Here is a 27332-nt window from a genome sequence, read left to right as displayed (position 1 = left end):
TTAGACAAACGTAGAAAAGGATATGATGGGTAATGTGTTGCATTTGTTTGTAGACGTGCATGATGGTCTTTTGTCATCATCGAAACTTACGATCGTATGTTGTCTGACTCTTTGTTTTTACATACTCCCCCTTTTTGATGATGACAACCTGTATAAATCAACGTGACAAACAGCATGTGGTATTGACACATTTTGCACACTCCCCCTTTCTTTTGTAATCTAAGGCTATCTGCAGAAAGCGACTGTTAGTTATGGGCATTTTTGGCTGCCTGCTTTGTGCACTTTTTCTCCCCCTTTGACAACATCAAAAAGAGAGACAGAGTGATTATTCAAGATAACAAGGAAATTTCACAAGAATTAACATAAACAGATAATAATAACACACCAATGTCATTTCTGAGCAATCGTCATTTATTAAGAACAAGTAAAACAGAGAAATACATTCAAAAGAACAATCAAACTACAAAGTGCATGTGAATGTCTATGTCCTAGTGGCGGTGTCCTGGATGATAACAAATGCCCGGGTTTTTGTAAGGGTCAGCCAGAGATGAGAGGTATTCGGTGACACCGTTCAGATGCTTGAGACTCTCGTCGATCGACCTTTCCTGAAGTTCAAATGACGTCGAAAAGGCTGCAAACCGGTCATTCATGCTTGTAGAGAAGGTGTCGAGACGCTCATTTTGGGCTTGAAGTTGCTCGTTAATATGAGCATAACGCTTAACTTGAGCTTGCATGAAGGACTGTTGAGCGATCTGCATATTGCGCATCATATCCAACAGTTCTGAAGATTCTGCTTGTTGTGGAGGGGACGGAGGAGATTCTTTATCATCTTGGTGATACGGCTGGTAAAATTGACGTTGAGTTGACCAGCCCGTATGTTGCCATTCACCCCAGCGTGGAACATCTTCTTCAGTTGTATGTGACTGCTGAACCCAAGCGGAGTCGGAGTAGTCATGTGTGTCAACGGGTGGAGGACTATCATCTCCACCATTGTGATCAAAATTGTGCCTGGCTTCCTCTTCTTCATTTTCCTCTTCATCTTCTTGTTCTTCGCTTTCATCACTGTCATCATCTGCAGGAACATTTCCTCTTCTAACAAACTTATACGTTCTCCGCTCATTGCACCAAAGATATCCCATCTTAGACATAGTTTTTGTGCTAAACTCTTTGTCAGATGAGATGGAAGTGTATGGGAAAGACGGATGATTAACGTTGGCTGCAGTAAGGACTTCTTGAATGAAGGATCCGTAGGCAAGAGCCGTTCCTCGTCCGGAATCACGTAGATTATACATTCTACTAGCAATGTGGTATGGCCAGTTGATTTTCTTCTTATTTTTCAGAATGTAAATTAGATGAACCTCGGCCTGTTCGACTCTGGAGAGACCGCCCTTCTTTGGTCGCAGGATGCGTGAGACAATCCACTGAAGAATCCTTTCTCCGGCTTTCAGCTTGCCGGCAGTGACAGTTCGTGGGAATGCGTCACTGTTCACAAACTCATCAGGATATGGCCGTTTCAGCATGTCATTCAATGCACTCTTAAACTCGTAGCCATCTATGTGGTGAGAGTCAGTTACCTCAGGTAGAGGATTTTCAGCATCATCCACAGACATATCAAAATATTGGTTCCAGATATTTGATTTAAGCGATACCTTTGTCGGGCCAATTCTGGAGGAAAACTTGTGCCCGCGAAAGTTGTCATGAAGACCGGCGTAGAACACTCGGACAAGGTCTTCACTGTATTTAGTGTTGCATTCCAAGAAGTTGATAAAGCCTTGATGTTGCAGCAGAGCCATGATTTGAGCGAGGTGCATGCGTTCAGCGGTAAGTTTGTAGAACGCATGTTGTTGCACAACTCCTCTTTTGCCGATATCTTTGTTGAAGGCTTCGACGCGAGCGGGTGGAACGAGTGATACAACAGATATGGGGAGAGATGCGGCGGATGATTCTCGGGATCTCTTGCCGGAAGGTCTGCGTGATGCGGAAGCCATTTGAGCAGGTTTAAAACTAAGTTTTTAGGTATAGAGTGAAGGTTTATGAAGGGTTTTGAGAGTGATTCTACTAGAGAGAGGTTTCTCCCTATTTATAGAGGAAAGGTTAGGGTTTTGGGAAGATGGAAGATCAAGGAACAATAGCCACTAGGTAGATGCAAGTTACAAAGTAGTGGGTAGTTTGAAAGATGATGGAATGTAAATGCACACTTAATGATGATTTTTGAATGGGAATACATGAAATACGATTTAAATTTTTCTGCAGAAAAACGAAATTTTTGAGCGATGCGTCGACCATAGCCCTGTATGCGTCGACGCATACTGTTTGATTTTTGAGAAAATGCAGAAATTATTTAAGCGTGCGTCGACCATAGCCCTGCTGCGGTCGACTCATACAGTCCAAATTTCAATTTTTCACTATTTAGCACATGCGATTACAGTTTTGATGCATAATTAACAATTCATACAGCAATAAACATCCAAAGAGAGAGATCATATATATATAAACAACATCATTATGAGGTATAACTATTTTAATCATGAGACTTTGCAGAGAGAGAAAGAGAGGAACAGTATCACCTCGATGCCGGAGTGACTTGGTGAACGATAAACTTGTGCTTACAACAACATAAATTTGTTAGAAGTACAAGATTAAAGTCTTATATGGAATAAGGTAAAACAGCAGATTATAGTGCCCGTTCCGAAATATCGAGAATGCCAAGTTCTCGGCGGATATGAAAGAAAGGTTCAGTGGCTAGCGGCTTTGTGAAAATGTCCGCTAGTTGATTTTCAGTATTGACATGTTCAAACACAATGTCACCTTTCTCTACATGATCCCGAAGAAAGTGGTGTCGAATTTCGATATGTTTGGTGCGAGAATGTAGCACAGGATTCTTGGTCAGGTTAATGGCACTTGTATTGTCACAAAAAATGGGAATACGTTCAAGTTTGAGGTTAAAATCCAATAGTTGTTGCTTAATCCATAGGATTTGGGCACAACAACTACCGGCGGCAACGTATTCCGCTTCGGCGGTTGACAAAGCAACTGAAACCTGTTTCTTGCTATGCCAACTGACCAAAGAGTTTGAAAATAAGTGACAAGTGCCACTGGTGCTTTTCCTATCCGATTTGCAACCGGCAAAATCGGAATCGGAGAAGCCTACCAATGAACAATCATTACCTTTGGAATACCATAGTCCATACTTCGGAGTACCGGATAGGTATCGAAGTATTCGTTTAACGGCTTTTAAATGGGATTCCTTGGGACATGATTGATATCTTGCGCACATGCATACGCTAAACATAATATCGGGACGAGAAGCAGTAAGATAAAGGAGTGAACTAATCATACCTCTATACCATTTTACATCTACTTCCTTACCGTCTTCATCTTTGTTCAAGTTTGTACAAGTAGGCATGGGGGTGTCTATGGCCTTAGCTTTTGCCATGTCAAATCTCTTGATAAGGTCCAAACAGTACTTTGTCTGGCTCACGAAAGTTCCTTCTTTGAGCTGTTTAATTTGCAGACCGAGAAAGTATGTGAGCTCCCCCATCATACTCATCTCGAATTCGCCCTGCATAAGGTCAGAAAACTCTCTCACAAGATTCATGTTAGTAGATCCAAATATGATATCATCTACATAAATTTGCACTAATATCAAGTGCTTTCCTTGACGTTTAATGAAGAGGGTTGTGTCAACCTTTCCTCTTGAGTATTTTTGATCGAGTAAGAATTTGCTTAGTCTCTCATACCAAGCTCTAGGAGCTTGTTTGAGGCCATACAAAGCTCTTTTTAGTTTATAAACATGATCAGGATACTCATGGGATTCGAAACCCAGAGGTTGTGCGACATAAACCTCTTCATTTATGTGACCGTTAAGGAACGCACTCTTGACATCCATTTGGAATAGCTTAAAGTCTTTCGCACAAGCGAAAGCAAGGAGAAGGCGTATAGCCTCGAGTCGGGCAACCGGCGCATAAGTTTCCTCATAGTCGATGCCTTCCTCTTGGTTATACCCTTGCGCGACTAAACGCGCCTTATTACGGGTTATTACCCCGTTTTCGTCCAGCTTGTTCCTAAACACCCATCGGGTGCCGATTACTCGATGATCTCGCGGAGGAGGGACAAGGTCCCAAACCTCATTTCTGGTGAACTGATTAAGTTCCTCCTGCATTGATAAAAACCAGTGTTCATCGAGTAGGGCTTCTTTAGGGTTTTTAGGTTCCATCTGCGAAACGAAAGCGAAGTGATAACAGAAATTACTTAGCTTAGATCGAGTTGTTACACCCTTTGAGATGTCTCCGAGAATGTTGTCGATTGGATGGTCTTTGGAAGACTTCCAAGCTTGAGGGAGATCATCGTTTGAAGGCGGATGAACTACCTCGGTTTCCTCATGGTGTACATCTTTGTCCTCCTCAATTTTGACTATGTCGGGTTGATCAATCCCCGGCTCGCCACCTTTGAGTATGTCTTCGGTAGATGTACCTGCACCATGAAAAACACTACCCTTTCCGACGTTTCTCGGATTGGATTCATCAAAAGTGACATGTACAGACTCTTCTACAGTAAGTAATCGTTTGTTGTATATTCTATATGCTTTGCTAGATTGAGAGTATCCGAGGAAGATACCTTCGTCGGCCTTGGAATCGAATTTCCCTAAGTTTTCCTTTTCATTGTTCAATATAAAACATTTGCAACCAAAGACATGTAAGTGAGAAACATTTGGCTTTCGCCCTTTTAAAAGTTCATACGGTGTTTTGTTTAGAATGGGGCGAATGAGCACCCTATTCAGAACGTAACAAGCTGTACTAATGGCGTCAGCCCAAAAATATTTCGGTAAGCCACTTTCATTGATCATTGTTCTTCCCAATTCTTCCAAAATTTGATTTTTACGCTCCACAACCCCATTTTGTTGAGGAGTACGTAGAGCGGAGAAGTTATGATCAATACCATGGTTACCGCAATATTCTTCAAATAAGTGATTTTCAAACTCACCTCCATGATCGCTTCTAATTGCAACAATGTTTGTATTCAGTTTATTTTGGGAAAGCTTAGCAAATCGTTCAAAGGCGGCGAATGTGTCGCTCTTACTTACTAAGAAAATAGTCCAACAAAATCGAGAAAAGTCGTCCACTATTACTTCCTCCTAGACTTTTAATCCTAGATGGCCCAAATAAATCCATATGGAGAAGCTCGAGAGGTCTCGTTGTTGAAACGATATTTTTGGATTTAAATGAGATCCTCGTTTGCTTCCCCTTTTGACAAGCATCACAAAGGTGATCCTTGGTGAACTTAATTTTGGGGAGACCTAGGACTAGATCTTTTGAGACTATTTTGTTAAGTAAGTCAAAGTTAACATGTGCTAAACGCCTACGCCATAACCATGAATCTTCACTCATTCTTACAAGGCATTTGTCACTTGTTAATGATACTTCTTTTAAGTCAAGCATATAGACAATGTTCACACGTAGGCCATTAAACATACTCTTCTTATCATCATTATGTACAATTTTGCAACAATCTTTTGAAAACGATACATTGTATCCTTTGTCACATAATTGACTGATGCTAAGTAGATTGTGTTTAAGACCTTCGACAAGCAATACATCAGAAATAGTAGTGGAAGAAGGGTTACCTACACTACCTTTACCAAGTATTGCTCCACGGTTGTTGTCACCATAAGTTACATATCCCTTCTTCTTAGCCACAAAGTCAATTAAGAGAGATATGTCACCTGACATGTGCCTTGAGCATCCACTGTCGAGAACCCATCTTCTCTCGATAGTCTCGAGGCATTGTACCTGTGACAAGATAATTAACAAGAGAAGGTACCCAATTGCTTATTGGGTCCTGAGTGGTGAGGAACGAAATGGTTGCATTTAGGCATCCATTGATAAATGCCTTTAGGAACTAAAAACCTCCTAAATCTACATTTAGCAATGGAATGGCCTTTCTTGCAACAATGGAGACAAGAGAAATTTACATTTGGATTGCTTTTGCTATCTTCATCCTTTATAACATATTTATATTTTTGATATGGATTAACCATACTTTTTCGAATGTTTGATTTGTCGATAGCAAAAGTAATCTTGGGCTCAAGAGACTTGTCAAGTTTGGCCTTTAGATTTCTTACTTCACCTTGCCAAATGTAACAAGTATCACACCCAAAGTTCATCATTTTACTTCTAAGGTCCTCATAACTTGTTTTTGTGCTTTCCACTATAGAAGCTTTAAGTGCCTCAAGTTTCCGTTCGGATTCTTGAATTTTATGTTCCCAATGAGAAAAAAATTTCTTATTTGAGGCAAGCCTTTTAAAGGCCTCTTTCGCTTCATAGTGTAAAGTATCAAAAGCAGTTTGCAATTCATGATGAGACATACTAGAGGATTTTTCATATTTAGCATGTCGTACCTGTTTCTTTTTGTTCTTTTGATGAGCAGAGAGACATAGATTTGCATTTTCATCTTCATCACTAGAACTTTCATCATCGGAGGAGTCGTTATCGCTTTCCCAAGCTATGTATGCTCTCCTTGGCTTTGATGGTTTCTTATGTGATTTGTGTGAATCTTTTTCTTTTGTCTTTTTGTTCATCGGACAGTCCGGTTTGTAGTGACCCGGCTTTCCACACTTATAGCACGACCCTCTAGTTGTTTTTCCTTTTGAGTCATCATTTTTAGAGTACCTAGATTGCTTCCGGAAGTTTACCAAGTTCTTCTCGGAATGTTGGATGCCGTTCTTTCTCACGTAACGGTTGTAGCGTTTAACAAACAGCCCCATATCTTCACTCTTGTCCTCTTCTTCTTCGTCGCTCGATGAATAATCACTTTGCTCTTTTGCTTGAGACTTTGAGGAGGAAGTCTTTAGAGCTATTGATTTCTTTTCACTCACCTTTGCTTTGTCTTTCTTATCTTTCTTTTCGTGTTGTTCCAGGCTTAAGAGAACTTGTTCGTGCTCTTGTAGTTTACCGAACAATGTTGTCAAGTCCAATGTGGTAAGATCATTTGCCTCTTTGATGGCGGTCACTTTCGGCTGCCATTCCCTGTTAAGACATCTTAAGATCTTATTAGTAGCAATATCATTGGAAACAGGCCTACCAAGTGAATGTAATCGATTGATGAGATGAGTGAATCTCTTTTGCATGTCAGCAATGGTTTCCCCTTGCTCCATGAAGAAGAGATCAAACTCTTGTGTTAGTGTATTGATTCTAGCCAATTTAACATCATTCGTCCCCTCATGGGCAATTTGTAGTGAATCCCACATGGCCTTAGCAGTAGGACAATGGGATACACGATAGTATTCATCTACACCTAATGAGGAGATTAGGATATTTTTGGCTTTCCAATCATAATTGTATTTCTTTTCATCATCATCGGTCCATTGTGCTTCGGGCTTAGGCACCACTTCGTTGTTCTCATTGGTCATGGTTATTTGAATTGGACCATTGAGAATAACATTCCATATTTTTCTATCTATGGAATTTATGTGCACCCGCATACAGTCTTTCCAATAACTATAATTTTCACCATTGAAAACGGGAGCTCTATTATAAGCCCCTTTAGGTTCGTTAGCCATTTTCTATCAAAGTTGTATTTTGAAGCACGGAGTGAACCGGAGCTCCTGATACCACTTGTTAGACTATGGCACGGATCTAGAAGGGAGGGTTGAATAGATCCCAATTAAAATCTTGAGTCGGCGCTACCAATTTGAAAGAAAATTGGTTTTGAAAATATGTTTTAAGTGCGGAAGCGGCCGAGGAAAATTTTAGTCTAAAACGAACCGTTATTGGAAAACCGGATATGCGTTTAAGCTAATGGATTAGAGATAAAAAGAAATCCAAATCACTACACTATTTGCACACTCAATTGATATATTTCACTAACTAGCAAGCCTAGTTCCAATGATCCAAAATACCAAATTTAAACTGGAAGCAAACTTAAGACAACTTTAGCTTATGCAAATTAACAAACACTTGGTGTGCATACACTCCAAGAGATATTTGAGTTGAGTAAGTAATTCAAATTTATCTAGTACAATATACTATTGTACTGTGTATTCAAACAGCAGTTTTAATCTCTTACTCAACTTATATCAACGTTTGGTAAAATTGCTTAAACTAAAATCACTTAATTTTTAAGCTGAAAAACACTTATGCAGAAAATTAAAGAAGACAGAGATTTGATGAGGCAGTTCCCCCGCCGTCCTCGCTTCGGGGTACGTCTGCCCTCAATTCTAAAAATAGAATTGAGATGATTAATTAGATATCACCTGTGAAATTTAATCGTTTATACAAGGATTGCAAAGCATGTAAACAACAGAACTTCCAATGTGTTGAATGATGCTTCCTATCCTTGCTCCTTGATTCAAGATGAATCAAGACCTTCGATCGTTGTTGCTAGACCTCCGATTCCAGCCCCTTTGTTGAAGAATTTTCCATTCTTCAAACCCTCGGCCCGGCTGATCTCAAACACAACGAGTCGAACCCGAATCCTTCACTTCAATGTCACCGAATCCGCTACTAGACTGATGAAGACTTCCTCTTCTCAATCACCTTCGCTCGGCTGAATATTGATGAAGCGATTCGTCCAAAAAACCCCAAACACAAACCCGTATTGGAGGACAATACCCTAACGGTTTTATTCAAGAAAGAACCTGTCACAAGCTTCAACTCGAACCGGATTCTCCAATCGCAGCTTCGAACCTTATCACCTTTAATCGATCATGAACCACATCAAAAGTAATTGTGTGCAGTTGATGTATTGTGAAATGTTGAAGATGAAGATGATGAATCTTGGACACCTTTTTCACTCTTTCTTGTTTCCTTGAACACTTGAATACAAATTGACAAATGTTGGTTGACAAAAGTGTTTTGACTTCTATATATAGTAACTGACAAACCAACCAAAAATAACAGCTTTTCAAACAGTGGAAAGTACTCAGAAAACTGAGTTTACGCACGAGCGGTCGACCATAGGTCGGCGTGCGCTGAGCCGTGAGAGATGCGCCGACCCCTATGGTCGACCCATGGTTCCATGCGCTGACCCAGGATAGCATCATTATGCCATGCGCTGACCTCTGGTCGACTCAAGGGATTTATGCGCTAACCCGTGAGTTATGCGCCGACCCTTATGGTCGACGCAAAGAAGCATGCGCTGACCAATCTCCAGTTTAGCTGAGTTTTGCGCTGACCCGTGAGCTTTGAGCTGACCCTTATGGTCGACTCAAGGCCTTCAAATCTGCATAAATCTGTGTTTTGTGATTTTCATGCATTTCGTCATGATCACACTTTGTCCACATATGTTTTTAATCATTATAATAGGTTTAGACAAACGTAGAAAAGGATATGATGGGTAATGTGTTGCATTTGTTTGTAGACGTGCATGATGGTCTTTTGTCATCATCGAAACTTGCGATCGTATGTTGTCTGACTCTTTGTTTTTACAGATGTCCCCGGAAGAATCATTTTGAAGGTTTTCCTGACCAATCTACACCCGTCCTTGGTAGAGTATACATGTTTTTCTATTTCCTAAGTGAAGTCTTCTTCTCCATAGAAATTGGAACCCTACAACAAGATCTTTGCTCCATCAAAGGTTCACATTTCATCCCCAGATGAAGCATCTTCCTCTCCCTAGAGAGAATTGGACCTCGTGACGATACTTTTCTCCTTTGATGATCTTTAACTCATCTCTAGTGATGTTTTCCACCTTAATGAGACTAGCCAGGCTCATGTTGAGCTATGAAACATATTATGTCTCCAACGTATATGTTTTGTCTGTTTTTGTCAACATAAACATAATGTGCATACATGCATATATATCATGAATAACCAAATTCACATCCATTTTGCATTCCTTGACGACATTTATCTTTATTTCTTTGACTATGTTCATCCTTGGGTGTTATGTTTCCTTCCCCATAAAAGTCGTCAACCTTAAGCAGAAAGTTTATATCCTTTCTAATTCCCCACTGAGTTTATTCCTCGTGGAAGATGGTTGCTTTAGTTGTCCTTTTCCATATTTGGATAGGATATAATCCTAATTGAGCTTCATTCCCTATTGGTAGGGTCTTACTTGATTGTTTTCTCTCAAGTTGTTCCTGGAGTGAGCCAAATATTTGGAAATTAATGGTGAATCTCTCTAGGTTGTTAAACCTAGACCGGGAGTGCATTTATTTTGCACTGTCTCCCCAGGAGAAGAATCTTCATTATCGCCAGTGAAGACATATCCTTTTCCCCAGTATGAACACAAGTGGTTATCTCTTTTGAGAAGCTTGTTTATCTCGAAGGAATTATCAATATAGAAGTTTTCTTCCATAAGATGGTTTTCTCTCCATGGAAGTTTGATGAAGACTTCCAATAGGTAGCTGTCTCTTTATTTGAGAAGCCTGTTTCATGATCCCTAATAATTAGTTGTCTTTTCCCGAGAAGCTTATTGACGCCCATTTTGGATAACAAATGGAAGCCTCTTTTTGAGAAGTTTGTTTATCCCCAATGAAGTTATCAACATATCAAACGTTCTTTCTAATAAATGGCCATCTCCCGAGGAAATTTCATCAGAGAAGTTTGTTGAAGACTACTACAAGAACCTTTCTTTTTTCACAAGACTTTATATCCCCCGGTGAGGTGTTCCGTTACAAGAACTTATATCACTAATGAGGTTTTAATCACAACCAATGGCACTTTCCCCAATAAATCACGGTGGAAGTATGTTGAAGATCCTCACTGTGATTTTCTCTTTATTTGAGAAATCCAGTTTTTTATAAGATTAACTGACCCGCGTCCTTCGAAGATCCCCGGTGAAGTTAATTCTCTTTCCCCAACAAGTGGTCACCTTTTTAGGAGCTTGCTCATTGATCCTTTCCGAGAGAAAGACTTGGTTAAAGAAGAAACCAAGGCCCATTTGTTGGCTTATGACCCGAATCGGGGATAGGTTTATTTTGCCTTTTCTAAGTGGAATACTTAAGTAAAGAAGAAGATGAATCATGTTTTGATCATGTAAGCTTATTTGGACTCGTTATTTGAACAGGCGGACATCTCTACCTTTGAGAAACCTGTTGCGAAAGCTAGAACTCGTTATTTGAACATGCGGTCATCTCTACCTTTGAGAAACCTGTTGCGAAAGCTAGAACTCGTTATTTGAACGGGCGGTCATCTCTACCTTTGAGAAACCTGTTGCGAAAGCTAGAAACCGTTATTTGAGCAGGCGGTCATCTCTACCTTTGAGAAACCTGTTGCGAGAGCTAGAACTCGTTATTTGAATAGATAGTCATCTCTACCTTTGAGAAACTTGATGCGAAGATATTTCCTCAGTTGAAGTCACAATCATTTGGAATGATCTATTCCCCCAGAAGCTTGGATACATTGGAATTTTCAAATCTTTTTCCTTAGTTGAAGTTGTAATCTTTTCCTCAGTGGAATTTCCTTTTCTTTGTCCCCGCAGTGGTGTTCCTTTATCCCTGTGTGTTTTCTCAACTAATATTACTCCCCTATGACATTGTTCCTCACAGAATTACTGAGTCCTACATGCATATCATATCATAAGCATTTGGTGGCCTCTTAGGGGAAAAAATTGTGCATGTTTGTATTTAAGTCTCTCTAATCACGTCGAGATGAAAATTCAAATATTCATATCTCCGGATTGAAGAAACTTAAATAGGGGCATCTGTCATACCCTAATTTTCAACACTATGATGCCACCACCATTTGTATCATTTGCATGACATCTAACATCTTTGCATTACTAACCTCTTGAAAATACAAAAAAGATTTTCTACTTTGTCTAAATCTAGGATTTTGCACCAAGAGTTTTCAAAGATTGATCAATCAAGACTTGACATGATTTTCAAATTTTCAAACTCGTCATCCTTCCCAAGTTATCAAGTGACTTCCATCAACAAGAATCAAGTTCAATATCATTCCATCTCAAATTAATCAAGACCATAGTTCATCTGATACCCTCAACTAGAGTTTTGACCCAAAGTCAACTGGTTGACTTTTTAGCCAAGGCATGATCCTAAAACTTTAAGTATGGTTAAAAGACTTCAAATACATCATAACTGGACACCATTTTCTTTTCTCCAATTATCAGATTAGATACCTTGCTTCATACATCAACTTTTTCCTAGGTGATGAAACCTCAAAAAATGCACGAATAAGGATATATGTGGCCATGAAGTGGATGATTCATTTGTTTGTCAAGTGGTAAAACACTTAGTGAAATTTTCAGCATGCTGACCTAGTCAAGTGACCAACTTTATGCCAATGTTTCACCTAGATCCCAATTGATTCAAGCAAAGTGATCAACATAAAAGTTGTAGATCATGATTCCATCTTTCCAAAATGTCCAATATGAAGAATTTCCCATGCTTGAGCTAAGAGAATCGAATTTGGGAAGATAACCTCATGGAATGGTTCATAGGTCGAATCTCAAGCCAAAATACATTACAAATCCAAACAAATCCACAAGTACATGTACTTCTTGCTTCTAAATCCCCCATAATAAGAATGTTTCACCCACTTTTGAGCTATTATCCAAGTAACTAAACCAATACACAATGAACTATTCTATTTGTTGCATGAAGAAGCTTTAATCCAACAAGAAGTATCATTGAGCTCCCAAATAGACTTGGAACTAAAACATACCAACTTCATGCCTCAAGTCAACCCCTATGCTTCAGCAAGGACAGCATAAAACACTTCATGAACTCCTTTCTTTTACCATGCTTCCCACTTGGAGAATTATACAAGAACCAACCTAGCAATGAATGAAGTGCAAGCCATGATTACTTTATAATATCTGAGGCTTCTTGAACCCTCAAGGATCCCTATAAATAGAGGGAAAAGCTTGGAAAAGCCTCATCTCTCTCTCTCTCTCTCTCTCTCTCTCTCTCTCTCTCTCTCTCTCTCTCCTTCTTATAACCACTTTCATAATAAACTTTGACTTAGGTCATTGTTTTCCCTTTTATTTCTTAAATCAAATGGATGTATAGCCACCCCAGTGGTAAAAGCGCGCGTCCAAAGTCACTTGTAACCAAAAGGTCTGGGGTTCGAATCTCCCTCTCCCCAGACTTTGGTTTTCATTTTTTCCAAATAGTACATGGAACCCCAAGGACGTGGGTTCGAACCTGGCCAATGTAATGTTTATTTTTCCTCACTTCTTAAATGTTCATTTTTCTTCATAACTTCAAATATCCATTACTTCATGATCCCTTAACATTTTTGACCCATTCTTTTTGCCATGTGTTCATGAGAATGTATATTTTATGATGACACCAAAAAATCACAAAAATATTATTTATTTCACCACTTTTGATTGGATGGAAGACATGTGCTTTTAAGTGTTTTATTAAGCTCCTAATTGATTATTTTGGCTTATGTCTTGTTTGTTCTTGATGTTGAAAGTTTGTATGATTAAAGCACGCTCTTTTAAATGTTGATTGTTATCCTTAACATGTTTGAACTTAATTATCTTCATACAATGTATTAATTTATTCACCTTGAAAACATGCTTGAGTTAATGGTTAGGAGGTGATTGGATTTCCACTTAAGTTTGGTCTTATCAGGAACTTTGATTCAAGTTTAATGTTTATTTTATGAAAACTTATAATGTGATGCATTTTTGAACTAAATTAATTCATGTTACGTTTATCATGTATCAATGAATGCATTTACCATGTCAAATATGATTTTGTCTTCACCATCAATGTGTTGTGTCTTATGATGTTATGTGAAACTTCGTGATGCCTTGTTTATGTTTATCTCAATGCCTAAAAACTATGATCAATATTGTCATCCATAGCTTCCTCACTTTGTGATTGTCATTGTATTTAGCCGTATTTTATGCCTTAATGTTAATGCATATTCAACCTTGTTATTATTTATATCCAAGGGAAATGAATCATGACATTCTTGTCGTTTTGCATGTATGTGTTCATCTGCATTCTATGAAACTTTCATTCCCCTTAATCCCAAACTTCTAGATACAATCTTAGGTTCCCCTCAATGTAAACCTTAGGATTTTATCTCTCTCTCTCTCTCTCTCTCTCTCTCCTTCTTATAACCACTTTCATAATAAACTTTGACTTAGGTCATTGTTTTCCCTTTTATTTCTTAAATCAAATGGATGTATAGCCACCCCAGTGGTAGAAGTGTGCGTACAAAGTCACTTGTAACCAAAAGGTCTGGGGTTCGAATCTCCCTCTCCCCAGACTTTGGTTTTTATTTTTTCCAAATAGTACATGGAACCCCAAGGACGTGGGTTCGAACCTGGCCAATGTAATTGTAGGTGTTTAATTGGCTGCATTATATGGTAAAACACTAGCTGGATTCTAATGTCTTGACTGATGTCATGACATGGTGTGTATGTGTGACTGCATTGTAGGTTAGAATATCTAACTGTACTCTAATGTCTTGACTGATGTCATGACACACTTGAGTAGTTACTACAGGATTAGCTAATATAGGATTTATTGAATGTCAAACTGGAGACTGTGACATTCATCCCTGTCAGCAGCTACTGAGGAATAGAACAATTGGTGTTCTGTTAGAGCTCAGTATTCATTTGTAGTCTGGTTATCAAGGAAGAACCAGACCTGGCATAAGGCCTACTGTATGAATGTCAAACTGGATGTTATGACATTCATCATGGACAGTATATACTGAATAATAGACAGAGTGGGGTTCTGCTACACTTCAGTATGTTTCTTAGTTTGTTCTCCAAGAGGATAACAGAACTGACTTAAGGCTAAATGTGTAAATGTCAAATTGGATGCGTTGACATGTATTAATGTAAGCTGTTACTATAGAATGGACAGTTTGGTCCTGTATAGTTCAGCAAACTTGTACAGTCTGTTTTCAGGAAAAACAGACTTAGCATATGGTCCTTGATGTCAAGTTGAATGTTGTAACATTCATTCCTGACAGCATATGCTAGATTGTAGGTTGTTTAGTTTTTCTGTTTCAGCATTTTTCTCAGGCTAAAATCCAGGAAACCAACAACCAAGCTACAATTAAGGAACCTAACAAATAGCCTATTTGTTAGCACACTAATATGTGGAAATTAGTTAGAATCCTATGTGGCATTATTTGTGGAGGTCTTGAGATATTTTAGGAACTAAATATGGAGATATTTTAGGAACTAAATATGGAGATATTTTAGGAACTAAATATGGAGATATTTTAGGAACTAAAAGATTGAAGACCTTGTTTGTAGCAGAAAGTTTCTGCTGATGTTGTAACAGCAAAGGAGAAGTTTGCTGCGATTTCTGAAGGCCCAAATCCACTTGGGTGATTAGGTTATAAATAGCATATTGTAACCTAGTTTTTGTAAGCCTCCTAGAATGAATTTTTAGGGGTGTGTGTGAGGTAAACCTCCCAATCTGTGGGAAGGTTACCATGTGTTTCTCAGTGTTCAAAGCTGAGAGTTTTTGTAACTCAAGCCTGTAGGCAAGAGTGATTATGTGCTTGAACGAAGCTGTGAAGCAAGTTCAAGCTGGTTAGCATTACATTGTAATTGTAGTGATAGGAATGGAAACTGGAGGTTTCTATCTAGGAGTTCCTAGGTATAGATTGCATTGGGTAGGGATTAAGTGAAGAGTTGTAAACGGGGGAGTTTAACTCTGAATTAATACTGCTGATAGTGGATCTTCTTCCTGGCTTGGTATGCCCCCAGACGTAGGTGATGTTGCACCGAACTGGGTTAACAATTACCTGTGTTTTTACCTTCTGTACGTTATAATTCTGTCTGTTATAAAATAAGGTAAACCTGTAATGCTGCAACAGGTGATGTTCAAATCAATGTTGAGACATCATGCTGATAACTGTGCAGGCTCAACAGAAGTAAGTGCTATGTTGATCTCTGCTGTATCTTTGTACCAGATGGACAGAACTGGGTGTTCTTCCATTCTATGGTGATATAGTAGCAGATGTCGTGACATCTGTGAATGTGTGCATATCAGTACTAGGTTTTAATTTGTATAACTGTCTTGCTGTATTAGTAACAATGTTAGGTCAGATGTCATTACTTGGAGTAGAACATCTAAACTCTAACTACACCAGAATTTCAATTGGTATCAGAGCAGGCATCCTGTTCTGTTTCTGGATGAGATCCATGGGTGATACTTTCTGGTATCTTGCAAGGAGTTATGTTAGTACTGATGCTGGAACCTGTGGAAGGTTCTGTGATTACCCTGAATGGTCCCTTGAAGTAGGTGGATGGACTATTCATGACAGGAATGGTGTGTACCTGTCTCTGGAGGGTGGCAATTGGCATGTGTGTGGGACAACTGTGCCAGTATTGAATCACATTCAAACTTGGTATGGTCTTGGAGGCTGATTTGGTGAAGTGTGTGTTCATAGGTTGAGTTGTATTATGATTTCCGCTGCATAATACCTGGCAAAACTCAAACTCTGATGTTGTTTCCCCTCATGTGGATGAAAGGCTGCTGTATTCAAGATCTCATCATAATCTACTGAAGATGTCAAAGATACTTGAGTCTCCTCAAGTCCACTCATCATGACGTTCTCACTTCAGAATGGTAAGAATCACTTAATCACTGATTCTTTTACTCACTTGAGTAGGGTGTATGAAGACCTTGAAGACCTTCAAGGAAGGTTTGTTCCAAGGAGGTGGAACTAATGTTCTATGCGATGTTAGAACATGTTGTTCAACAAGTATGCAGCTACTGGTTGAAGAGCAGATGTTTTTAGGTATCAAACAAAGGGATACTTCTGTTTGGAACCTACTCCTGACCTGGAAGAGGAGACATCTGTGTGTGCTAAGTTGACAAGGGTAGGGTCAACTGTGTGTGTGCTCAAGAAGGTCACATTTAGAAGTCTGATCTCTAGAAGTTGAGCTGGTTGAGATGTGACATTGTGCAATCTCTTGCTGTTTGGCATATTCCTGTTGATTGATCAGGGTTGGATAGCTGTTCCCTGAAGTACTATGTTGTGTTGGACGACAAGTCCCCTGGATGTTAGTAGTCAATAATGGGATAACCTGATTGCTATACCATTTAAGAGGATTGGAACCATGAATCTCGTTATTCAAACACCACGTTTCAGAAGTGGCAGTTCTTTCGAGGAGTGAGAATATGAAGATTCAGTGGTTAGTTGAGGTAGTATGCTCTAGCAATGCATATTTACCATTGACTGGTGCTGTCTTGTATCACTAGTACTTATGGTCAGCTGGAGTCTGATTGGTGTGATTGGAGTATGTATAGGTATAACTCATAGAGTTAGTTGCCACTGGTAGGGATGGTGTATGTCAGGTTGAGACATTTATATACAATGCATGGTTATTGGTGTGGAGTTTCCATGATTGTTAAGTTGAGGGGGAGTTTTGGTTAACCTCCTCACGTTTGGTCAGCCTAGGGTCTGGTTGGCTGTTGACCTGTGTCACATGGGTTCTGGTTGTTGTGTGACACATTTGCAAGGAAGGATTCATCTCTCTCATTCCTAAGGGTGAATCTAATCTGGAAAGATTCTCAAATCTGTTGAGGTGCTTGCAAGCAGAAGATGATGACACAAGAAGAGTATTTTCAAAATATTCTTTTGATGGAAGTATCTGAAAGGATAATTGGGAAAGGATTTAAGATCAATGTCTACTTGTGCCAAGTACAAGTATTTAATTGATTATCCTTGGAGCTCAAGATAACTGATGTTCTTAAAGATGTTGGAACATCTCTTCTTCAAGATCCTATGCAGAATCACAGGAAGGATAGTACATTGGTGTATGATCTATCTCTTTGGTGGCAGCGAAAGCATATGATCTCTGAAAAGGTTTCCTGGCAAGAAACTTGTTCAGCCTTAGTGTGTACAAGAAGAAGAAGACATCATAGTCTTGATGGTGGTTACTTGGATCAGTTTATTTCTGATCTAGGTAATGAAGTGCATTGGCTAATGCACACTGTGGAGTTAAGAACAAGTGGCAGCATTCTTGACATCATGGAAACAGCCTTGCCTTAGGACGTGGAATCCTTGGTATAGCTGAAGGGTTAGTTGCTAACTGGTCCTTCTGAAGACTCATGCACCAGAGTGTCTGATGTCTTTGGAGAAGAAGCAGGGATTCATCAAGGTGTGAACTTGGATGACTTAACTGCAAACCTGCAGGATGGAGGTTGTTTACTTAAACTTGGTTCCACAATCAAGTCTATGAGAACATTGAACTCTTGTTCTGTGAAGGGAGGAAGCTCTTTCAAGTGGCAGAAGAAGAAGCTGAATTCAACAGTTGGATGTCAAAACACAATGTTGTGACATTTGGTTCAACATCAGATTCTTAGTTGGTGAAGTGGCACATCAACTTGAGATAGAAGGGTCTGCAGGGTTGTAAATTGGACACTTCAACAGGCTTGAAGTTCAAATCTCACTTGGAAGGTCAGAATATCTTTGGGAGAAGTCTGATAAACTTGGAGAGGTCAAAAAGTGGCATTTGACTTTTTCATATGAGGATTCATGAAGGAGGTAATCAACCAGTGGCAGTTGGTCTACCTCAGAAGTGAGTTCGAAGAATCAAGATAATCAACATATGGCAGCTGATTATTCTTGAGGAAAGTCTGAGACAAATTACTTTTGAGCGGAAAAGTAGTAAGTTGAAGATAAAAGGAGGTGTTTTCTATTCATCCCTTGGAGCTTGTGGTAGGAGTTCTGAGCCATCTATGGAAGATTATCTCTTGTAATGGGACGAAAATGTATATGTCCCAATGTATGTCTGGGTTCTTCTTGATCAAGCTGGTGACTCAGTGATATCTGAAGACTATCAGATGGTGTGCCTTGTCCTGTTATGAAGGATGTCCCAGCTGATGTTAGAACATCTTGTGAAGTGGTCTTCTGTTCTGGTTAGAAGAGAGATTGACACAGAGTGTGAACGTGTTCAGCTAAGAGGGTTGAACAGAGGGTGTGCTCTTGAAGACATGAAGATGCGTCTTATGTTTTCCATTCATCAAGTGGTTTGGATTCTCTTTGAATCAGGAAGTATGTGAAGGTCCAACCTTGGGATGTTGGATATGATCATGTGTGATCTCCCAGTTTTAAGAGGAGAGTGGGTTGTTCATGACAGGGGGAGAAGAAGTACCCTTGTGCATTGTACATTTGTGTGTCTTACTAGTTGCATCCATAACTAGTAATTCTGATTGTTGCAAAGATTTAGGGGGAGGAGAAGTACCCTTGTGCACGTGTGTATTACTAGTAGCCATAACTAGTAATCGTTTTTGCTTCTGTTGCTGATTAAACTACTATTATGTGGCTTAAACTGCTGATAGAACAAAAAGGACAGAGTATTCACAAGATGTCATATGTGATGTCTTAACATAAGATATCTTATGTGCCTGCTGGAGTTCAAGAAAGTGTTCATGCAGGGGTGGATAAAGATGTCAGACTCAAAGTCATGGAATCTGATATGGGTGTACCTACAGTAAAGCAAAAGTGGGTGATTACTTGATCAAAGCTGTGAAGCAAGATCAAGGGGGTGCTAACTTGGTTGAAACTGTGAAGTAAAACCAAGTCTGTAAGTCTGTCAGTTGTTTTCTGTTTATGTTGTTGTCTTTGGCAACATTTTTGACAAAAAGGGGGAGTAACAGGTGATACCCCAGACAACAGATTGGTCTGTTAAAACAGACGTTCATGACAGATTCGAAGATTCCCTCCCCTGCAGCTGATGTGTGTTGAAGTTTTGTATTTAACTTCTGCTCCTCTAGTTTTGTATTTAACTTCTGCTCCTCTGTATGTGTGCTGCCTTGTGAAGTTTTTATTTAACTTCCATGTATGTGAGTGTGCTGCCACTCTGAGTGTATTAGCTAGGTTTATTTCCTGCTAGATGTGTGATTCCGCTGCTATGAACTCTGTTATGGGGATCAAAGTGTTTTAGCCAAAAATTTGCCAAAGGGGGAGTTTGTAGGTGTTTAATTGGCTGCATTATATGGTAAAACACTAGCTGGATTCTAATGTCTTGACTGATGTCATGACATGGTGTGTATGTGTGACTGCATTGTAGGTTAGAATATCTAACTGTACTCTAATGTCTTGACTGATGTCATGACACACTTGAGTAGTTACTGCAGGATTAGCTAATACAGGATTTATTGAATGTCAAACTGGAGACTGTGACATTCATCCCTGTCAGCAGCTACTGAGGAATAGAACAGTTGGTGTTCTGTTAGAGCTCAGTATTCATTTGCAGTCTGGTTATCAAGGAAGAACCTGACCTGGCATAAGGCCTACTGTATGAATGTCAAACTGGATGTTATGACATTCATCATGGACAGTATATACTGAATAATAGACAGAGTGGGGTTCTGCTACACTTCAGTATGTTTCTTAGTTTGTTCTCCAAGAGGATAATAGAACTGACTTAAGGCTAAATGTGTAAATGTCAAATTGGATGCGTTGACATGTATTAATGTAAGTTGTTACTATAGAATGGACAGTTTAGTCCTGTACAGTTCAGCAAACTTGTACAGTCTGTTTTCAGGAAAAACAGACTTAGCATATGGTCCTTGATGTCAAGCTGAATGTTGTAACATTCATTCCTGACAGCATATGCTAGATTGTAGGTTGTTTAGTTTTTCTGTTTCAGCATTTTTCTCAGGCTAAAATCCAGGAAACCAACAACCAAGCTACAATTAAGGAACCTAACAAATAGCCTATTTGTTAGCACACTAATATGTGGAAATTAGTTAGAATCCTATGTGGCATTATTTGTGGAGGTCTTGAGATATTTTAGGAACTAAATATGGAGATATTTTAGGAACTAAATATGGAGATATTTTAGGAACTAAATATGGAGATATTTTAGGAACTAAAAGATTGAAGACCTTGTTTGTAGCAGAAAGTTTCTGCTGATGTTGTAACAGCAAAGGAGAAGTTTGCTGCGATTTCTGAAGGCCCAAATCCACTTGGGTGATTAGGTTATAAATAGCATATTGTAACCTAGTTTTTGTAAGCCTCCTAGAATGAATTTTTAGGGGTGTGTGTGAGGTAAACCTCCCAATCTGTGGGAAGGTTACCATGTGTTTCTCAGTGTTCAAAGTTGAGAGTTTTTGTAACTCAAGCCTGTAGGCAAGAGTGATTATGTGCTTGAACGAAGTTGTGAAGCAAGTTCAAGCTGGTTAGCATTACATTGTAATTGTAGTGATAGGAATGGAAACTGGAGGTTTCTATCTAGGAGTTCCTAGGTATAGATTGCATTGGGTAGGGATTAAGTGAAGAGTTGTAAACGGGGGAGTTTAACTCTGAATTAATACTGCTGATAGTGGATCTTCTTCCAGGCTTGGTATGCCCCCAGACGTAGGTGATGTTGCACCGAACTGGGTTAACAATTACCTGTGTTTTTACCTTCTGTACGTTATAATTCTGTCTGTTATAAAATAAGGTAAACCTGTAATGCTGCAACAGGTGATGTTCAAATCAATGTTGAGACATCATGCTGATAACTGTGCAGGCTCAACAGAAGTAAGTTCTATGTTGATCTCTGCTGTGTCTTTGTACCAGATGGACAGAACTGGGTGTTCTTCCATTCTATGGTGATATAGTAGCAGATGTCGTGACATCTGTGAATGTGTGCATATCAGTACTAGGTTTTAATTTGTATAACTGTCTTGCTGTATTAGTAACAATGTTAGGTCAGATGTCATTACTTGGAGTAGAACATCTAAACTCTAACTACACCAGAATTTCAGTAATGTTTATTTTTTCTCACTTGTTAAATGTTCATTTTTCTTCATAACTTCAAATATCCATTACTTCATGATCCCTTAACATTTTTGACCCATTCTTTTTGCCATGTGTTCGTGAGAATGTATATTTATTGATGACACCAAAAAATCACAAAAATATTATTTATTTCACCACTTTTGATTGGATGGAAGACATGTGCTTTTAAGTGTTTTATTAAGCTCCTAATTGATTATTTTGGCTTATGTCTTGTTTGTTCTTGATGTTGAAAGTTTGTATGATTAAAGCACGCTCTTTGAAATGTTGATTGTTATCCTTAACATGTTTGAACTTAATTATCTTCATACAATGTATCAATTTATTCACCTTGAAAACATGCTTGAGTTAATGGTTAGGAGGTGATTAGATTTCCACTTAAGTTTGGTCTTATCATGAACTTTGATTCAAGTTTAATGTTTATTTTATGAAAACTTATAATGTGATGCATTTTTTACCTAAATTAATTCATGTTACGTTTATCTTGTATCAATGAATGCATTTACCATGTCAAATATGATTTTGTCTTCACCATCAATGTGTTGTGTCTTATGATGTTATGTGAAACTTCGTGATGCCTTGTTTATGTTTATCTCAATGCCTAAAAACTATGATCAATATTGTCATCCATAGCTCCCTCACTTTGTGAATGTCATTGTATTTAGCCATATTTTGTGCCTTAATGTTAATGCATATTCAACCTTGTTATTATTTATATCCAAGGGAAGTGAATGATGACATTCTTGTCGTTTTGCATGTATGTGTTCATCTGCATTCTATGAAACTTTCATTCCCCTTAATCCAAAACTTCTAGATACAATCTTAGGTTCCCCTCAATGTAAACCTTATGTAACACCTCAAAATTTGTCCTCCTCTCTTGGGACTGGCTTAACATATTGCATTGCATTTTTAGGTCATTAGGCATTGCATATTGCATATCATGTGGTTACATTGTGCAAGGCATCCTCCTAAGTCTTGATCAGAAGATGAAGAGGTCATGGTGCAAGCTAGGGTTTCATTGGACTGGATCATTAACTGTCTGAGGGTTGTGGTCCAAATTAGGGTTTTTGATTCTCAAGGAGATTGGTCTACATCTTGTTTGCAATGATACATCATCATCATGGTCTTGATATCATCCAAGAGATTCAGAAGATTGATCATATACCTTGGGATTAGGGTTTTGACCACTGGTCAACCCTAATCAGTTGCATTGGGCCAATCAAGGTATGGCAAGGAGATGGGGTCTATGATGGATATGGGGATCATTTCATGATTGTATTGAGCTTATGGAGGCTAGGGTTTCATCCTTGAGCCATTTCATCAGAGATTTGGGGCTCAGATTGATCAGTGCATTGCCAAATTCATCTATCAGTTGAAAAAGTCAACTGTGGTCAACTGTGCTTGATTTTATGGATTTGGAGGTGGGAGAGAGTTGGATACACTTCATTCATGTTGAAACAAGTTTCATTTGACATGTCAAAGATCAAGAATGAAGAAAATAAAATCAGACAAAAAATTGCCAAAAATGGAAAGTGACTTGTAATGGAAGTTTCCAAAAATGGAAAGTTTTTCACCACAAAATTACATGTCCAAAAAAGCTTCAAATGAAAATTTATTCAACATGAAAGTTGTATATCTTGTTCTCACCTTTCGAAAAAGTCCAAGAACTTGAAATTCCCATGTATGGTTGACAAGTTATGGTCCATTCATTTTCCAAAAATGCCTATAATCAAAGTGGCATAACTTTCACATGGAATGTCAAAAATGGATGATCTTTTTATGAGCAAACTCCATTTCACATGTACTTTCATGGTGTATGGTCCAAATTCATCAAAAATGGTCAATGCAAAAAGTCAAAATTCAAGTGGACTTAAGTGTATTTTTGGTGTGAACATGTGAATTTGAGCAATACAAGGAATTTGGACATGAGAACCATTCCAACACACTCCAAATATCATTTAGAAGTTGTTTGAGCTGTCATCTTGCTGTCACATGGCTTAATTAGGAATGGACCATTTTGCCCTTGCACTTAAAAATCACATTATGCTAATCCAACTCATTTTTGGTAATTATGATTAACAAAGTGATTAAGGATGGAGTATATATCATTAATTGTAACAGAATGTTAATCACAATTGCACATTCCAAGAAATCTAACAAACTTTCCTTCCATTTTCTCCCAAATTCTCCAAGAACCTCATCAACATTTTTCATCAAATCTTCATCAATTCTCAACCAAATTGGATAATTCTTTTTGATTCGTGCTCCATGGACCAAGATCTACAACTGTTTTGATATGCCATTGCCAAACACATCAAGATTCGTGACTGTCCAAAGCTTGTGCGACAATGGAGTTTTGAGATTTCTTCCAATTGAAGCATCCTTGAGCTAAGGCACGAGTCCTATTCAACTTCCTATACCTTGATGTCCATCTGTTTTGGAAAATTACACGCAAAAGCATTAAGATCAAGCACTGCCTTCATCATTAGGTATTTTTTCGAATCTCACCATTGCTTGCATTATTATAGGCGTTTTGAAGATCACTTAATGTAGATGAACATGATGTGTTTAGTTTGTGAATTGATTGAGTGAGGTGAGAGAAATCTGAGTTTGAATGTTTGGATGTGAAACTAAAATCGTTCGATCCGTGATGTGTGGTTAGAATTAGGTTGATTGAGTTACGTATTCGTCATGTACATGTTGAGACGGTTCTAGTGATATGTGGCACGAGGCATTTGGTTACGATTCATTGTTCATGATTTTCTGGAATTTTCTGGATTTGTGTTTGAAGAAGATGACGAGAAATGCGTTTGATCCATAATTTGCCTTGCCTCGTTTGAATTCGTGTTTCCCTCCAGCGCTATCCAATCAGCGCGCGCCATGGCTTCTTTTCAAAACGCCGTCGTTTTGGCCAGTGGCATTAGTATTACAAAAATGCCACTGGCGTATTTAATTTGTATTATTTCAATTTCTTTTTTTCATTTTTATTTCATTTGATTACATGATCTTACAAAATTCATAGAGGCTTCAAAACTCATCCAAATTTTGTGAAATTTTTTGCATTGTTCTCATGATGATGTGTAGAATTTGATTATGATTTTTGTGGATTTTTTGCACGTGTGGAAATTTAATTGGCCTAAGGTTTGATTGTATGTGTCACATTTGCATATGTTTTGCCAAATCCTTCATGAAATGATGATACCTTTAAAGAAATGGATGAAATTTTTTGTGCTTGTTCTGGACTCATTGCTGGTGATTTTCGTGTAGAGTTTGTGATTTTTGGATACTTGGTTGATTAGATATGAATTTTTGAATTAAGGTGTGACAATTTGTGTCACACCAAGCTAGGTCAACTTCATGATTTTATTTAAAATGCCTAGAGATGTTGATTTGAGCTGAAATTTTGTGTGGATGATCATAAATATGTCAAGATTACATGAGATTTTTTCTGGAATTGTTGATGTCATTTTCTAATTAATTGATAATTTTCTTCTCTGTTGGCTCATTTTGTGACATTGTGTGACACATGTTGGTAATTCATTTGTGAAATTCTCATATTGTATTGGATGAAAATGAAATTTGACATGTTGACTGTAGACACATTATAGGACATTATGGTTTTGATCCCATTCATTTCTTAATTGTTGTCACTGTTTTATGATTTATGGAATTTGATGCTTGTGTTGATACCTTGAATTGGCTTGTATAAATGTGTCTGGATTTCTTGATTTTCATTGACCTACTTCCTTTTGTCCAATTGAGCTGAAAATTGACATGCTATACATTGAATGTGTCCTGTTTAGGTGTGAATTTTTGTGGAATTAATTGAATTGTTTTGATATGGATTTGATTGAGATAGTTCTGTTTGGTCATTTGGAGTTGCAAATTGCATGTTTGGTGCTATTTTGTGCATAAAATGATAATGGTGAATGGTATGAGCATGGGACCAATTGCATTTGTTTCTAATTTGTTTGAATGTGATTTTGGATAAATTTCACTCGCTGTTTTGATTTTTTTCATCCCCTTTGGACCCTAGGCTTGGCCTAGTGGTCTAGTTTCTCACATTTGGTTTGGATTTTCAGGTTGAAATGCAAAAGGCTTAAGGGAAAAAGTGCAAGTTGATTAAATTGAGTTTTGTTTGATGTTGTGAACTAACATTGGCTTTGTGTTGTAGGTTTGATGCTTGAGCTTGAGCTCATGGCTTGCACTTATGTGCATTAACTTGTGTTGTCTGTATAGATTGACTTTTGCTGTTTATTGTTGGTTTGTCTGAGTACTGATGATACTTGATTGATTTCAGGTACATTTAGTCGCTTACAGTTCTTTAAGAACTTGCTTGCTGCTGCTTGGTTGTATAAACCAGTTGAGGTAGACTCTCTTGTCTTCATGTAGTCTGGAAGACCTGGCTTGTTATTTAGCCAGGCAACTGTCTGAAGTCCTCCTTAAGAGGCGATGTTTGTGATTGTTTACTTTTGTGCCAAGCAGGTAAAGACCTCTATGAGGCAATTGGCGGAATCCAAGGGATATGCAATCTATCCCCCGCTATTCTGTTGAGTCGTCCCTCTGCTCACACCACTGTGTTGATGCATTGGGACACAAACCCAAGATCTTGTACTTTGTACAGTTGTGTCAGAGTCTTGAGCGTAGAAGGGTCCCTCCATTCTGGACCCACGCTCCTTTGTCTGAAGCTCTCCCTGGTCAGGGATAAGAGCTGTGAAGTCTAATCTTCACTCACCTCTCATCAGCTTCACCTTAGCCTCTCAATGGCAAGGTTAAGAGCTAACTCTACCTTGTACAGATGACTTGCCTCGGCAGTCCACCCTTGTTTGAGCCTCACTTGACTGGATATAGTGTGTGCTATGTGAAATGTTTGTTTTGCTTGTTGATGCTTGCATGCTTACTTTCTTCCTGGTTAGGATTAGCTTGCCGTGGTGCAAGTAGATAGAAACCACAACATAGGGCAATGATGCATGATAACACTAGGCTCGAGTACAGCTCCCTGGTAGTGTGTCTCCCCTTGGTTTCTGGCTAGATTTCTTTCCCTTTGAGGGGAACTACGTCGCCCTGATCCTCATACCAGATGAGGTACGTAGGCAGGAGACCGTGCGAGGTCTCTCCGGGCACTTTTCTTTCTTTTTGTGTGTGTGCTTGACGGTTATAGGCTCGAGTTTCCGACTCCCTATTAACTTGTTTGGTTGTTGTGTGCTTGGAAGCTGATGTAAGTCCATCGAGTGGCATTCGGGTTCCAGTGTGCGTGTGTTTTGGTTCGGATGCCGATGTAAGTCCAGTGATTGGCTTCGGGCTCCACGTTTGCCTTCTTGTGTGTGTTTTGGTGCGGATGCTGATGTAAGTCCAGTGATTGGCATTCAGGCTCCCAGTTTGCCTGTATTTGTGTTTGTTTGTTTGGCGTGCGTGAGCCGAACTACGGCAGCTCTGATTCTCGTTCCAGACGAGATACGTAGGCATAGGATGCGATGTCCTATCGAGCTCTCTTCCTCTTAACCCCATCTGTGTTGTCTTCGGTGCGTGTGCGTGTGGTGTTTTTGCAACCTTTTCTTTTCTTAGAGCGTGGATCCCGTCGAGTACGACGGACGTGAGGGGTGCTAATACCTTCCTCTTGCGTAACCGACTCCCTTACCCTTTCTCTTT

This window comes from Lathyrus oleraceus, chromosome 1 (assembly GCF_024323335.1).
Source record: "Lathyrus oleraceus cultivar Zhongwan6 chromosome 1, CAAS_Psat_ZW6_1.0, whole genome shotgun sequence".
Taxonomy (NCBI): Eukaryota; Viridiplantae; Streptophyta; class Magnoliopsida; order Fabales; family Fabaceae; genus Lathyrus; species Lathyrus oleraceus.
The sequence above is the reverse complement of the archived record's forward strand: the minus strand, read 5'-3'. Positions refer to the sequence as shown.